At 38.5% G+C, this 12078-nt stretch overlaps 1 long non-coding RNA gene across 1 annotated transcript; it reads right to left on the bottom strand.

The window, feature by feature from the left end:
* Nucleotides 1–683: 683 nt before the first annotated feature.
* Nucleotides 684–1928, bottom strand: LOC128205546 (uncharacterized). Its single transcript, XR_008256268.1, has 3 exons — nt 1875–1928; nt 1102–1230; nt 684–795 (listed from the first exon to the last, which is right to left on the bottom strand). It is a non-coding gene; the product is annotated as an uncharacterized LOC128205546 (long non-coding RNA).
* Nucleotides 1929–12078: the final 10150 nt, after the last annotated feature.

Raw genomic sequence — 12078 nt, 5'->3', positions numbered from 1 at the left:
AAACAGCCATTTCCCTCAAATGTTAAGCCGCAAACCTTTGAAGAGCCATTATTTCCTTATGCATTGGAATAATTTGACCAAGTAAAGTTTTCCTTGTAGCTTTTAATGGTGTCTATAGAACAGCACCACAAAACTGGCCTGCCTACTCTTTTAAGATTTTTTTCTAAGCAAAATAAGGTTTTTCCACTTCATCGGCTTAGTGTTTTATATAAAAAATGACATAGAGCCCAACTGAAATGCCTCAACTTGTCAAAATTTTGCTTTTCTGGTCCACTTATATACAAAGGTAACAGAACTGTTCAGTTTAACACAAGAAATTTAGTGATAATGTGTTAATAGACAGTCTAAACAACACTATATGCCAAATTGTTGGCTTCCGGGACAAATGGCGCAACAAAGGAAATGGCAAAAAACACACCAAAACTTAAAGATTCATGACAACTGCTAGTGTTTTCATGTATGAGGTGGCTACATGATGTAGAAAATGCAGAGATAGCATTATTATGCCCATTTTTAAAAAAAAATTACTTTAAGAATCTGTTTTGAAGGCTAGATTTGGCATTAAATTCAGAGTACAGCACTTCACTATTGTCTATAAGATGCTTATTTACACCTGATTTGCTATAAATCTCACTCATTGGAATCATTTACACACAAACAAGCACTACAGAGTTGACTAACATCTTCATTCTTCTGAAATATTGGATTCAGAGCTGCATCTCCTGGATTCAGATTGCAGGACTACCGCCTGGGGAAAAGGCCGCAGCTAACTGGAGCTTATTGGCACATCATGATCTGCAAGCAAGACACAAAAGCAATGTTTTACACAAATAAAACTATCTGCCACTACTGTTAAAGTTTGAAAAAGGCCTGTAAACACTCATTTGAGGCATACACAACCTTTAGTATAGTCATAAATGTGATAAATGTGCAGAAAAGTTCATGAATTCAAAGATTTTCAGGACAAATTTAATAGAATATATAGCCTTTTGGACATTTTGCAATCAGTTTTTAACAACTCAAAGGTAAATCTCATCTTAATGAGTACCCAGATGCATTTTGCAAGCATTTAAACCAGACATGCTTAGAATTTCTTCTTACTTGGAGATGGTATTCCTTTCTTGAAAATCCTTGCCGAGAGCCGGTATGGAAAACCACACGAGACCACAGTTTTACCAGCACTGGTTCTTGTCCTTGAAAATTCCTCTGTGGCTACAGCAACCAGGCTGGCTATTAAAATAAGCAATAAATTAGGGTTTTTAAAACATTTATACTGTATTAAGGTTGTGTTTTTTAATGCATTAAGGGAAAAGGCTCTATTCTTTATGAAAGCTGCTCACTTTTTATTTATTTTGCCTTGAGAAATGTCAAGTTTTTCAATGAATAAACTGAATAAATGAATGAATTAATGAATATATATGAATGATTGATAGAATGAATTAATGAATTAATGAAAGGTGGCATTATTTCTTTAAAATTGGGATCTCATTGTGTTGCTGTGATTGTTAAAGTATATGTTTTCTTGTCCATAAGCTGAAAATCATATGCACACTAAATAAAACATCATTCTGCATCCTATGTGCAGTAAGTTTTGTTTAATTGCTTATAGAATTTGCAATTATTGTAATGTTTGCTTAAAAGAGCAAACAAAATGTGTGAATAGATGCACAATACAGACCAAAGACTGATACAAGTCAGCAGTTTCATTAGAAAATAATATTGTTATCAAAGCCACATCAGAAATGATTGACAACATGAAAGAAATTCATTTAGGAATGGAACAAACAGTCTCAATGGGCTTTTATGACCAAACTGTCTCACTTTGTACTTCAGTTTGGATACCATTTTCTAATATATTATCTTGAAGTACTTACAAATTACAGCATGTTGGCAAACATCAAGTACAGCTTGGCCTCTGGTGGGCAGCTTGGTGGGGGGGGGGGGGTTCTTCAACAGACAGTTCCTCCTGGGTCTGCTTCCTACATGTATGTTAAAAAAATCCCTCCATTTATACTTTGGAATTGAAAGTGAGGCTTTCATTCATTAGTTACCATCATTTGGAACTATTTCCAAACATTAAATTGAAAGTGAAAGTAGTTTTTTTTTTTAAATGTCAAAAATATATAAGAAAATTATATATTAATATTTATATTATGTAATATAATATTTTCACATTTCATACTCAAACACCAATATTCTATGGCTAAGCACTGTCAACTGGCCAAATTTCAACCAGATAGCTGCATAAATTAAGAATTTATAACAATTTAAAATAGGCCACCCCTCCAAAAGCTTCCTCTATATCAGGCGTGAGACCACAGTTAGTTTTACTATATGTTTCATATAGACACTAACCTGGCTTTTGACTTGATACACACCCCAATTGAAAAACAAGGACATGGCATCTCTAGAACAATTCAAGACACAAAATATAATCACAAGAAAACACCATGTTGACCATTGACCCGACTGTCAAAATTGAGTTCAAATACATAACCCTTCCGCCAGGGAGTCAATCGGCTACAAACAACTAATTTTCAGACTTCCACAAGCTATGATTTTTCCAATATTTACATTGAAAACTATCAATTTCTGCAATAGAGTGTCACATTCAGTCAAGTTCTCTGCAAAAAGAACATTTTTTGCTTCTTTTTCATTCAATTTTAATAAAATATTGATACTTGAACACAAGCACTCTTTTTTTCTGTATTCACATCCGGATCTTGGTCAACGGGGGGCAGATAACTGTGGTCTTGAGCCATGTGCCAGATAATATCAATGTCCTTGTTAGTGGGGCACACTTCACAAATTATGACGCGCTTTTTAGTTTAGACATTCTCAATGTACCGTATAGGGGTGGTAACATTCATGTATCATGAGAAAATATACAGCAACTGCAATAACACTAATTGGGCGAAAAAGGTAAAAGAGAAAAAACACAACATATTTTCTGATGCGAGTAACAGAGGCCAATGTGGGTACGAGGTATACACAATAAACGGGGTGTAAAAGGGGCAGTAGAGTGCCGACGAAGCAGTAAAATATTCCACCTGGCGGGAACTTAAAGTTAGCTGTGTATCGTGTATTGCAATCTTTTGTCATTTGATAGAAAATTAATGAGTGAAATGGTATTCAGTAATAGTATAAAGGGAGCAATGATAAGGGAGCTTCAAGATATAGATATAAGTATTTTTAAGATTTGTTCGGAAAAAATCAATCACGATTGAGATGGAATGGGTACCAAGGTCTGAGAATGAAATTTCAGATTTTATTTTAAAGAATAGTTTATTGGGATCATTGAGATATTTCATTCAGAAATATGAATACTATTATTCAGTGGATTGGTTAATTACATGTAAATTGGTCTCGTCAGAGCAAATTGCCAAACTATAAGTATTTACTCCAGGCTCTGAAACCCGTCATCGACAGAGATTGATGCGTTTTCTGAGTCATGGCATGGATAATTTGGTATGTTTGTTCCGTCGGGGATAGATCGAGTAAAACGCAAACTTAAGATTGATCAAGCTCAGAGATGTTTTTACCATTACTTTGTCCTAATGAAAGTTTTATTCCAAATGTAGTAGACAAGATTGATTTGCCAGCGATGCAGAGTTACTACGTAAAATGTAAAAACGGCAGAGGTGTATTTGGCAATGAAGATTTACAAGTTTAGATGCTTGCGTTGATAATAAATCATACGAGAGAATAATTTCAAGATTATATAATAGGATTCTTTGTTGTTGCCTCCCTTGAATTGAGGAGACTTGTTGAATTTCCAGTGAATACTTGGGAGTAGACAGCATACGGCATTTCGTGGTACACTCGTTAAGAAGATGGCACTGATGGGGTTTTCGGCAGCGTTACAGATATACATATATATGAAATAAATGATCAAGCGGCATCGCCTATTCAAAGGCGGCTTCGCCGGAGTAAAATAGTATACAGTGGCTTCACCAGTACTGGTAAATTTTAAAGGCCTTTATCAGAGTGGCGCGTCGGAGGCCTTTATCAGAGTGGCGCGTCGGAGGCCTTTATCAGAGTGGCGCGTTAGAGGCCTTTATCAGAGTGGCGCGTTAGAGGCCTTTATCAGAGTCGTGCGTTAGAGGCCTTTATCAGAGTGGGGCGTTAGAGGCCTTTATCAGAGTGGTGCGTTTGAGGCATTCATCAGAATTGTGCGTTAGAGGCCTAATCAGAGTGGCGCGTTGGAGGCCTTTATCAGAGTGGCCCGTTAGAGGCCTTTATCAGAGTCGTGCGTTAGAGGCCTTTATTATAGTAGCGCGTTAGAGGCCTTTATTATAATAGCGCGTTAGAGGCCTTTATCAGAGTCGTGCGTTAGAGGCCTTTATCAGAGTGGCGACATAGAGGCCTTAATCAGAGTGGCGCGTTAGAGGCCTTTATCAGAGTGGCCCGTTAGAGGCCTTTATCAGAGTCGTGCGTTAGAGGCCTTTATCAGAGTGCCGTGTTAGAGGCCTTTATCAGAGTCGTGCGTTAAAGGCCTTTATCAGAGTGGCGCGTAATAGGCCTTCATCAGAGTAGCGCGTTAGTGGTCTTTATCAGAGTGGCGCGTGAGTGGCCTTCATCAGAGTGGCGCGTTAGTGGCCTTCATCAGAGTGGCGCGTTAGAGGCTTTTATTAGAGTGGCGCGTTAGAAACCTTCATCAAAGTGGCACATAAGAGGCCTTTTATCAGAGTGGTGCGTTAGAGGTCTTCATCAGAGTGGTGCGTTAGAGGCCTTCATCAGAGTGGCGCGTTAGTGGTCTTCATCAGAGTAGTGCGTTAGAAGCCTTCATCAAAGTGACGCAAAAGAGGCCTTTATCAGAGTGGTGCGTTAGAGGCCTTTATCAGAGTGGCGTGTTAGAGGCCTTCGTCAGAGTGGCACGTAAGAGGCCTTCATTATAGTGGCGCATTAGATGCATTCATCAAAGTGGCGCGTTAGAGGCCTTTATCAGAGTGGCGCGTTAGAGGCCGTAATGATAGGTTTGCGTTTGAGGCCAGCATTAGAAGCCTTCATTAAAGGGGTATGTTTGAAGTCTTGATTACAGCGGCATGTTGAAGACCTCCATTGCAGTGGTGCGTTAGAGGCCTTTATTACAGTGGTGCGTTAGTGGCCTTCATCAGAGTGTCGCGTTCGAACCTTCATTAAAATGTCGAGTAAGAGGCCTCCAGTATAGTGGCGCGAGGGAGGCCTGCATCAGAGTGGCACGTTAGTGACCTTCATCTGATTGGCGCGTTAGAGGCCTGCATCGGAGTGGTGCGTTAGAGGCCTTGATTACAGTGGTGCGTTAGTGGCCTTCATCAGAGTGGCGCGTTCGTACCTTCATTAAAATGGCGAGTAAGAGGCCTCCAGTATAGTGGCGCGAGAGGGGCCTGCATCATAGTGGCACGTTAGTGACCTTCATCTGATTGGCAAGTTAGAGGCCTGCATCAGAGTGGCGCGTTAGAGGCCTCCATTAAAGTGGTGTGTTAGAAGCCCTAATTAAAGCGGCATGTTACAGGTCTTCATTACAGTGGCGCATACGAGGCCTTCATTATAGTGGCGCGTTAGAGGCCTACATCAGAGTGGCACGTAAGAGGCCTTCATTACAGTGGCTCGTTAGAGGCCTTCATCAGAGTGGCGCGTTAGAGGCCTTCATCAGAGTGGCGCATTCGAGGCCTTCATTACAATGGCGAGAAAGAGGCCTCTATTATAGTGGCGCGAAAGAGGCCTTCATCAGAGTGGCGAGTAAGAGGCCTTCGTCAGAGTGGCGCGTATGAGGCCTTCATTACAGTGGCGAATTAGAGGCCTCCAGTATAGTGGCGCGTAATAGGCCTTCATCAGAGTGGCGCGTCAGAGGCCTTCATCAGAGTGGCGCGTTAGAGGTCTTCATAACAATGGCGAAAAAGAGCCCTTCATCAAAGTGACGCTTTCGAGGCCTTCATTACAATGGCGAGTAAGAGGTCTTCACCAAAGTGGCACTTTCCAGGCCTTAATTACAATGGCGAGTAAGAGGCCTTTATTAGTGTGGCATGTTTACCGCCTTCATCAGGTTGGCGCGTTATAGGTCATCATCAGAGTGGCGCGTTAGAGGCATACATTACAGTGGTTGTAGAGGCAATAATTACTGTGTCGCGTTAGATGCCTTCATCAGAGTGGCGCTTTAAAGGCATTTATTACAGTGGCACGTTAGAGGCCTTCATTACTGTGTCGGGTTAGAGGCCTTATTTACAGTGGCGCGTAAGGGGCCTTCTCTAGAATGGCGCGTTAGACGCATTCATCAGATTGGCGCGTTAGAGGCATTCATTAAATTGGTGCGTTTGAGTCCTTCATTAAGGTAGTACGTTAGAGGCCTTTATTACAGTGGCGCGTAAGAGGCCTCCATTGCAGTCGCGCGTAAGAGGCCTTCATCAAAGTGGCCAGTTAGAGGCCTCCATTAAAGTGGCACATTAGAGGCCTTCATTCCAGTGGCGCGTTAGAGTCCTTCATCATAAAGGCTTGTTAGAGGCCTTCATTTCAGTGGCGCGTAAGAGGCCATCATTGCAGTGGCGCAAGGGGAGGCCTTTATTACAGTAAAAACCACCTTGAGAATGAGTATGTGAATTACATGTTGTCGATTGCAGATGTTAATTTAAAACACGACTGAAATAATGCTTTAATCGGCTTAATATTGACCGGGCTTTTTTAGATCAAACACACCCATATAAAGTGGCTGTATTCCAATGATATAATTTAAACTGAAACAACAAACGGAAATCAGGGCTTACTTTGAATCACGAGTTTCTATGCAGATATCTCCAACAGAGCTTTTTATCTGAATTGCGTCGATCCCATGTTTTCCCCTAGCCTAAGAACCGGTGACCTTCTCCCATTTCCCTTGCTAGCAAATGCTCTCAGGTTCATGTTGTGCTACTAGAAGTGCCCTTGGTTCAGGTGTCAGTGTCTCAACGGTATACCAAAAGGACTCTACTTTGCAGCATTAATGTCGGATTAACAAGAAATCAAAAGTGTATAACTGTGCAGTGGAATGATTAGATTTAGATTTTATGAACCCCAGTGACATTACCAACATAAATGCCCTTCGTACCAAGACATATTTTCTCAAAAATAACAAAATTAGAATGTTTTGAATGTTTTAGGTTGTTTCTATCTTTGAATTGTATATTAAACATGGTAAAACTTATCAATTTAAGGACGTGTTCTGGCTTGTTTTTAAGCAAGCCAATCGTTATCCAAAGTAAGTAGTAGTATAATAGTCCATCTCTTTGGATATTGCGTTGACAAGGTGTTCATAGAGCAGAACACACAATTTATAAAGCAAAAGGTTATAGACCCATGTGGCCGAATATTGTACAAAAATGACGAGAAAAAACAAACATTCATACATTTCTATTAATCGACATTACATACAAAATATACAAAATAAAATAAATACATGTGAAACTCGTGTCTAATCATGTATAACTAAAGAATGTTTGAGAATGTGTAGTTATAACAAACACTTGATAAAAAGAACATTTTGGAATTATATAAATGAGAGTTCCCATTTTACGCTGTTAAGATACATTTTGTATCCATGCTGTTCTAAAGTCACTATAGGCAATATAGACATCTTAGTGTTAATCCTTGTATCAACCCATCTATACGAAACGAAACTATAGTTAGTCATATTAAATGGCCATATACTAGTTTACTTTTAGTTATCGTTTGTAACTGAAAACATGTAACTTAATATACCATATAATTTGCACATAAATTGAATAACATTAATAAGGAACTGGTTAAACCTACGTCAATATCATGCATCCAAACACTTGTTAATACAATTTTCAATAAATTATTTTTGGTAATACAAATTTAAAGAAAACTAACTTTTTATATGTGTATATCATGAACTATACTACTATATTAAAGATGATAACATGTAAATAAAAATAAATGAATCGCAATGTAATGAAATAAAGAGCTGTTTAAAACTGACGTCGTTTGCAATTTAAACATGCATTATGCATGTTCACAAGACACCTAATATTTTGGATTATATGTTTAAAAACAGAAACATTTGCATTGTAGAGGGGGGTGTACAATATAGCAAATGTGTAGTATCCTCGCACCAATTCAAGTTTAGTTCACTCAGCCGTTCAACACTATTATAAAGTCAAAAGCAACAACGTCCAGTAATACACGTTTTATTGTTGGTACATAATGCGACGTTGTCTAATATGATCATTTGTATACCAAACTCTAAAGTAACAATGTGCATTCCAAAAGAACGTTATACTTATATTATAATAAGTTGTACATAGTTCATCTTCGCTTTGAACACTTGCTTCAGTTGGGTATGAAGATGCCTTACAATGTGTTTCAGTCATTTCCTTTTTCACGGCAGGTGGTACGTAGCTGATTCACGGAAGCAATCCCTTCAAAGTGATGTTGTGACAAACATGGACTGCGTGTAGGTGTTAGGACAACTGGTTCCGAGACTTTAATTTCGTGTGAATAACAGAGGTTTGGTATTTCGTCACCGGATTAGCATACCTTTTGGGTTTTGTTTGAATAGAAATGCTCCGTCTTGGGATGATCTTGTCTATCATAAATAATCGTTGAGTGCGTAGTATCCTCAGACTTCGATGCTAATCTATATTTTTGTTTCGCTGGTTGGCTGTTTGTTTGTTTTTGTCGTTTTATGCCTATTTCTTCCGAGCAAACAACATCGTCAGGCACGAATGCATTTTCTTTACATTGAATCCCAGATCTGATTTGATAGACCCTCTATTCCTGTATTAATAAATATTGTACCACTCATCTTATTTTCACCGTTAAAGTTAATGTGTGCTTCTCCAACTGCTTGGTTATTTATACCTACATCTATATTATGCCCAGTTAAATCATTTCTTGCGGATGGATTTGAAAAGTTACAGTCCTTATCAATGTCTGTACTTGCCTTTATCATTGCTTGTCCATCAACAAATGCAAGTCTAGGTCGAATCTTTAGATCTCCTTTAAAATCGCAACCAGTTAATAGCAAACTGTGTATCCTTTAAAACATAAGTCGATATCTGCAATACACCTAACGTCTGTATCAATGTCTGCATTTGCCTTTTATCATTTCTGTATTGATATAACCTCTACCACTCAACTTATTTTCACCGTTCAAGTTAATGTGTGCTTTTCCGACTGCTTGGTTATGTATACCTAAATCTATATCATGTCCAGTTCTATCATTTCTTGCATACTTTGCTGACAAATGTGTTCTTTTACCGACAGAACATTCAACGTCTGAATTTAAAAGGTTACAGTCTTTATCAATGTCTGCACTTGCCTTTATCTTTATTGGCCCCACATCACGTGCAAGTCTTTTATTATTATTATTATTATATACCATATTTCTATAGCACTCTTTTCATACATAAAGTATGTTCAAAAGTGCTTTACAATGTAATATAAAACAATAGACAAACTAAAATGCTTATAACAATATTAACGCTAGTCAATTAAAACAAAGTGTTTATGCATAGTACATATGTACAAAATTAATATAATATAAAATGTTTGAAATAACTATAAAATAATAGAATAATAATTTCAGAGTTAGTGAAAACCAATAAAATTTAAAGATAAAGTAACAACAAGCTGTTAAATCCCGGATAGATCCATGCACTCGGAAATAAAATAATAAAACACTTATCGTCCATAATACTGTTTAAAATAGTGGGTTTTCAGAGCCTTCTTAAAACTTTGCAAGGTGTTACAGTCTCTGATGTCAGATGGTAGGGCATTCCATAACTTAGCTGATGCTGACTGGAAACTTCTGTCACCATAACGCGCCGTCCGACATTTAGGCACAACTAACGTCAGTGACTTATTTTTCGACCTCAGATTTCTGGATGCTCTGTATATTTCTAACATGTCCACAATGTACGCAGGCGATTGGTCATGGAGCGCTTTAAATGTGTGTGTTAGAATTTTGTACTCTACTCTGCATTGCACAGGGAGCCAATGTAGTTCCTGTAGCACGGGGGTTATATGGTCGTACCTTGCTGTCCTCGTAACAATTCTAGCTGCCGTATTTTGAACAGTTTGTAGTTTGTATAATATCTGCTTTGGAACACCGTACAGGAGAGCATTGCAGTAGTCTATGCGAGATGTAACAAGAGAGTTTACTAGAGATTTGGTTGCGTTCAGTGTTAGATAAGGTCTTATATGGCCAATGTGTCGCAATTGTGCGTAAGAATTTCTACAAACATTATTGACGTGTTGATCCAGCTTCATGTTTGAGTCAAGATAAGCGCCCAGATTCCTAACACTTGGTGATTGTTTGATTACAGAGCCATCGACGGTGACGGAGACATTTGAAACTGTTTTTGAGTTGTGCTCAGATGAGAATATGATTAATTCTGTTTTGTCCGCATTTAGCTTTAACATATTGTTGTTCATCCATTTCACTATGTCATTCAGACAGTGTTCAATGCGATTGACAGATTCTTCAATTGAAATTGTGTTTAATGGTTTGAACGATAAGTATAATTGCGAATCATCCGCATAGAAATGGTTGTCCAAGTCATGGTTTCTACAAATAGCTCCAACAGGCTTTGTGTACATTGTATAGTTTTTGGGGCCAAGAACAGACCCTTGGGGTACGCTGTACTTCATCAGCACTGGGTCCGAGAGTTCACCATTAATGGCTACTGTTTGATAGCGATCACTGAGGTAGGACCTCATCCATGTAAGTGGTGTCCCTGTGATACCGAAGTGATGTTCTAAGCGAGTAAGAAGCGTCTCGTGGTCAATTGTATCGAAAGCAGCCGACAGATCTAACATTACTAGAATAGTTACATTATTTCTGTCCAGTGATTGAAGAATGTCATTTTGAACTTTCAACAGTGCGGTTTCGGTTGAGTGGAATTTCCGATAGGCTGACTGGTTGACTTCATGAAGTTCATTGTTTTTTAGATGATTTTCAATTCGGACATCTACCACTTTCTCCAAGATTTTTGATATAAAAGGCAAATTAGACACTGGCCTGTAATTTTTAAGAACATTTGCGTCTAGACTTGGCTTTTTTAGAAGTGGTCTTATTCGTGAGTGTTTGAATGATCGTGGCACATATCCAGATTGTAGGGATGCATTTATGACTTTGGTCATCACAGGTGTAAGCTCATCAAGACATTCTTTAAGTAACCATGTTGGGATAGGATCCAATTCACATGATTTACTGGCTGACTTACGGATTATCGATTTCACTTCATCCTCCGATGTTGGTGTAAACTTATCATATTTAACTCCTATATAATCAGCTTCTATATCACCAACACCAGATGAAGACTGCTTTTGTGAGGTAATATTGTCTCTGATATTTTCGATCTTCCCAATAAAGAAGTCGCTGAAATTCTGAGCGAGCTGTTTTGGAGACGAATGCAATGGTAAAATTACCTCATTTGTGTTTCCAAGAAGAGTTTTAGTTATTCTATGCAGACTTTTCTGGTCACTCCCATAAGATTCAATTTTGCTTGTGTAAAAGTCAACACGGGCTTGTTTCAGCATCCTATTTACCACAGCGCATTGTGATCTATAAATGTCATGATCAATTGAAAGTTTACTCTCACGCCATTTTCGTTCTAATTTGCGTTTCTGATGTTTTGCATCATGAAGCTGCTCAGAATACCATGGACATGAAGGTCTTAACGTGATAGTTTTGGTTGTCAATGGAGCGTGCTTGTCCAAAATTAACGTCAGTTCATTTGAGTATTCTTCAATGAAGTTATCAATATTTGAAGATATTCCTCGAGCGTTAAAAAGATCTGTTTTCCTAATATCGTCTCTAAATGAATTAATGTCAATCGAACGCAACTTTCGGTAAGACACAGCTTTACGAATTGGGGGTGGCTTGGAAGCTTCCACATGAAATGTAACTGCGAAGTGGTCACGTGAGATCCTTCCGTTGGAATCTGACAGACCAGGATCTATGACTTCAACATTTGAAATGACATTGTTATTATCTCTGGTTATCACTACATCCAGTGTATGTCCAGCAACATGGGTTGGTTCTGCAACATGTTGATGCATGCCAAAAGCATCTAAATTGCTATTAAACTTTTTGGTGTC

This window comes from Mya arenaria, chromosome 10 (assembly GCF_026914265.1).
Source record: "Mya arenaria isolate MELC-2E11 chromosome 10, ASM2691426v1".
Lineage (NCBI taxonomy): Eukaryota > Metazoa > Mollusca > Bivalvia > Myida > Myidae > Mya > Mya arenaria.
This window is presented reverse-complemented; position numbering and strand designations above follow the sequence as displayed.